Source organism: Piliocolobus tephrosceles, chromosome 7, assembly GCF_002776525.5.
Source record: "Piliocolobus tephrosceles isolate RC106 chromosome 7, ASM277652v3, whole genome shotgun sequence".
Classification (NCBI taxonomy): Eukaryota; Metazoa; Chordata; class Mammalia; order Primates; family Cercopithecidae; genus Piliocolobus; species Piliocolobus tephrosceles.
Genome location: NC_045440.1, coordinates 130,040,895 through 130,046,292, shown reverse-complemented (window position 1 = coordinate 130,046,292; position 5,398 = coordinate 130,040,895).

Below are 5,398 nucleotides of genomic sequence, written 5' to 3'. Positions count from 1 at the left end.
AAAGATATACATATATATGTATACCTTTCATGTCCCTAAATACTACTTTTGCTATCCACCATAGAAAATGAGGATTTATTTTCACTCTCCTCCAACAACACTACACACATACAGTTTTTCCATTCCTGTCCCCCAACAGGTTTTATATAATTATGGTGAGATAAATATTCAGTGTTTACATTATTCAAAATATATAAATGTTTGTTGATATACATACATTTACATATTTACAGATAGATCATTTTAAATATGTGTATTTACAGGTAAATCATGTAGTTCATTAGTATTGCGTTTCCTTTCTTGACAGATTTTCATTTTTGCTGAAGTTAATAATTGCCTTTCATTGTTTATTTCCTTTGCTGTACATCTCACTAAGTAATCTCCAAAGTCTCTCTGCTTGTCCATGTGGCTTCTCATCTTGTTCTGACACATGAAGGGGTCTCTTAATTTCATCTTCTTTAAGAAGACCATCTCAGGGCCTTCTTTATTCCAGGATACAGCCATCCTTCTTCCTACTTTTCACCTTCTTCCTGGATCCTCACATTCTCTGATATTAGACCTAACCTTAGTCTGTTGCAACTCTTAAATCTCTTCCTTGTTTTTTGCCTTTATTTTTACAGAACTCATCCTCAATTAAATTTCAAATAAAAGGGTGCATGAGAGTTAACATTTTTGAGATACTGTTTGTCTGAAAACATCTTTGCTGCGCATTGTTCTGGTCTAAGTGTTTGTGTTCCCCCCAAATTTGTATGTTATAATAGAATCCCTAATGTGATGGGGTTAGCAGGTGGGACCTTTGGGAGGTGATTAGGTCATGAGGATGCAGCCCTCATAAATGGGATTAGTGCCCTTAGAAAAGAGACCCCAGGGCCGGGCACAGTGGCTCAAGCCTGTAATCCCAGCAGTTTGAGAGCCTGAGGCAGACAGATCACTTGAGCTCAGGAGTTTGAGACCAGGCTGGGCAACACGGTGAGACTCTGTCTGTACTAAAAATACAAAAAAATAGCTGGGAGTGGTGGTGCTTGCCCATAGTCCCAGCTACACAGGAGGCAGAGGTGGGAGGATCACTTGAGCCCAGGGGCAGAGGCTGTAGTGAGCCAAGATGAGGCCACTACACTTCAGCCTGGGTGACGGAGTGAGATGGGGTCTCAAAAAAAAAGAGACCCCAGAAAGCTGCCTTGGGAGGACACAGCTAGAAGGTGCCATTTCTGGACCAGAAAATGGGTCCTCACCAGACACTGAATTTGGTAGTACCTTGATCTCGGACTTCCCAGCATCAGATCGGTGAGAAATAAATTTCTGTTGTTAATAAGATACCCAGTTTATGGTATTTTGTTATAACCCAAATAGACTAAGGCATACATCCACTCTAAATTAGACTTAAACAGTATAGAAAACACTAGGAATCATTTCATTTTCTTTTTGTTTTCTTTTTTTTTTTTTTTTTTTTTTGAGATGGAGTCTTGCACTGTCGCCCAGGCTGGAGTGCGGTGACGCCATCTCTGGCTCACTGCAAGCTCCACCTCTTGGGTTCATGCCATTCTCCTGCCTCAGCCTCCAGAGTAGCTAGGATTACAGGTGCCCGCCACCACGCCCGGCTAATTTTTTTGTATTTTTAGTAGAGACAGGGTTTCACCGTGTTAGGCAGGATGGTCTCTATCTCCTGACCTCGTGATCCGCCTGCCTCGGCCTCCCAAAGTGCTGGGATTACAGGCTTGAGCCACCGTGCCTGGCCGGAATCATTTCATTTTCTCGGAATTTTGAGGGCATTCCTTCTAGTCTGTCTTGTTAAATGGTCCAAAGCCATTTTGCTTCTTGATCTTTTATGGAGAAACTGCTCTTCACCCTCTCAGGAAATTTGTGGCATCTTTTTTCTTTTATTTTCTTTTTCTTTATTTGGGTGGTTTGCACATTTTTTTAAAAAACCCCATTTACAAAATATTAATGAGTGATTAATTAATTAGACAGCCTTTTTACTCTGGAAACATATGCCTTCCATTCTGAGAAGATTTCTTGAATTATGTAATTGATATTGTTACTCTCTTTTTCTGAATTCTGTCTTTATGGAGGTGCTATCATTAGCATGCTGGATCTTCAGGACTGAAATCAAAATTTTTTGGTTTGTTTGTTTTGTCTTTCTCTCATTTTATCTGTTTTTTTTCTTTCTTGCTCCACATACTAGGAAATTGACCCAACTTCATCTTCAAATTCTCTGGTTAAGATTCTTGATAGTAACTATTACTGGTCTTATTTTGATTTCCAACAGTTTTTATGTTTCTCTGATATTTTTCCTCTTTTGATACATGAATAAAAAAATCTTATCTTGATAAATACAATGTTTTGTGCAGCTTCTTTGTTTTGCCTTTTATTTTTCATGTTAAAGACTTAACTTCTGATGCTGGGTGATACTTGGGTGTCTCATAATTAAATGTGTGGTTCTCCCAAGATGATTGGAGCCCTGAGTGCATACATTGGGCCCCATCACTGTGAGCTTCAGTGTTGGAAGCGCTGCTTTGTCCATTTCTTTGGGAAACTGCTAATACTGGCAGACCTATACTTACACCTATATTTAGGTCTTTTTTGCTTGGTGCCTCTGTGGGTTGGTTTCCTTGAAAGCAGACACTGAAACAAAACTGGGGTGCAAGATGATTTTTAGGAATCAACACTGTACATTAAGGCCCGGGGTAGGAAGAATTGGGCAAAGTGAGAAGTCAAACTATAGCTGGGGGGCAGCGGCTCACACCAGCAATCTGAGAACTTTGGGAGGAGGCAGAGGAGGGTGGGTTACCTGAAGTCAGGAGTTCGAGACCAGCCTGGCCAACATGATGAAACCCCATCTCTACTAAAATTATAAAAATCATCTGGGCGTGGTGGTGGGCGCCTGTAATCCTAGCTACTCAGGAGGCTGAGGCAGGAGAATCACTTGAACCCAGCAGGCAGAAGTTCCATGAGCTCAGATTGTGCCATTACACTCCAGCCTGGGCAACACAGCGGGACTCCATCTCTAAATAAATAAATAAGTAAATGTCAAACTGCAATGCAGGCCACCCTGGCAGGGAGCTCTGGAGGGAGGTTTGTCCATCAGAGTGTTCCATACTGAGCTGAAATGGCGTCGTCTATGCCCACCTCTATCAGTCGTTGGATGTGGGCCAGCCCAGGGAGGGCATGACCTTGGGCAAGGGTGCTGTCTGCAGCTGAACCAGACCTGTGAGGGAACTTAATATGGGGCGACCCTAAAATGTACTGTCAGTTGGGTCCTAGAAGAGGGATCTGGGTATGCCTCTCTGTGTTTACCATAGAGCTAGTCAGATTCTCTAAGAAGGCTCTTTCAGACTCCTGCATTTCTGCAGGATATTAACTTGTTCTAAGGGTCAAATAGGGAGTGTTGTCGGGGGAGGAGTGGTGGGGAGGGAGTTATCTCAAATCAGTCTATAAAGTTTCTCATTATATCATCTTTTGCAGTATGAATATCCCATCTTTATCTGTGCCTGGTATTCCACAGGGCAAAGACCCTTTATTTTACCCCGTTCAAGGAACAAACCTCCAGGCTGTGATTTATAGAGAAAGAAATGTGGGGTTTAACTCCTTAATCCTACTTAAAAACAAACAAACAAACACATACAAATCCTCCTGTTGTTAGGTGCTCCCTGGCATCCTCCCCGGCATCCTCCCCAACCACAATCTTCCTGTCCCCAGAGGTACATAGTTCCACCAATTTCTGACTCTTTTGGAATGTGTGTGGCCTGAGTCAGCTTGCCCAACTGGGTCTCCCACTGCAGGCTTGGGATCAGCATGTGTGCAGTTACTATGTCATATCAATCATCCGCCTGCTTTGCAGCTTCAACAATTTTGCTGCTATTATGTCCTCTCCTGTTCTCGTTGTCCTTGAGGGCTTATACTTAAAATAATCCCTTTACTCTTTTTTTCCTGAGTTTAGATCATTGAAGAGATAAATGCATGTATATTGCCATCTTTAACTTCATTTTGTTTTTAAAGAGACACAGTATGTAATTTTTCTTCCCAACTAATTGTAGAACTTCCTCAGCACAAATTAGAAAAGCTGCATGGAAGTGTAAAATCAGCAAGACTTCATAGCTTGTGGCTCTTTGACCTGACTAACAAGATCTTTATCCATCTGAGCTGCACTTAATTGTCAAATGGGGATCTGAGTAGCTTTCAGAAAGTTATATGAGATCAAGTGTATAAATGACCAGGCTTGCAGTAAACAGATATTAAATTTAGTTCTTAGTTCTCTTTGAAGCCAGAGATGAATGTAGTTTATAATTAAAACATGATGAGGTTGAATAAAACACTTGAAATCAGGTTGTGGGTAGGCTTGCTTACGATCTCCATGTGTGGCTCCACAGCCTTCTATTCCCTGGATAGAGCGGAGTGGCAGAACAGGCTGCCAAAATCATCCTAAAGCAAAAGATGGCAGAGCCCTCGTTTGCCAGCTCCCTACCTTTGGTTTACCAAGAGGGCTCTGGTTTCTTGGCATTTTCTTCTTTTTCCTTTTTTTTTTCCGTCTCACAGCTCATTTATTTTTATTCCCATTCTTGGCCTGCATATGAGGCTAATAAGAGACATAGCATGCACAACATCCACAGTTGTCATAAACCCCAGGAGCTTTACTTCCGTGGTTCAACAGTGGCTGTAAGAAGCGAAGACTAAATTACAGTTGGGTGGCTCCATGGTATGCATTACTTGTTTATGTCTTCACCTTTAAGTCTGAGAATGTGACATTCTTTGGGCTGTGCTTAGTGAACTTTCTTGGGAAGACTTGCAGTCAAGCTTGGCTGACTTTCCAGTCTCATTTTCATGCATTGTTGCTCCCCAACACCTCATTTTGCCCCCAGTCCCCCTGCCCACACACTCACAAAGAAACAGAAACACATATCCTACAACAGGGTCTCTCAATGTTTGCTCCCTACTCTACCAGCATCAGAAATATCAGGCTCGCATATTTAAAATTCTGGCCGCGCAAGGTGGCTCACACCTATAACCCCAGCACTTTGGGAGGCCAAGGCAGGTGGATCACCTGAGGTCAGGAGTTCAAGATCAGCCTGACCAACATGGTGAAACCCCATCTCTATCAAAAATACAAAAAAATTAGCTGGACCTGATGGTGGAAGCCTGTAATCTTGGCTACTTACTTGGGAGGTTGAGGCAGGAGAATCACTTGAACCCGGGAGGCAGAGGTTGCAGTGAGCCGAGCCAAGACCACACCACTGCACTCCAGCCTGAGCAACAAGAATGAAACTCTGTCTCAAAATAAATAAATAGATAAAATAAAAGAAAAAATAAAAATGGAGATTCCTGGCACTTACTCAAGAAGAAGTAATTAAACTGTTTTAAATATTAAAAACATTTTATTAGGTAGTTAATTGTACTATACGTA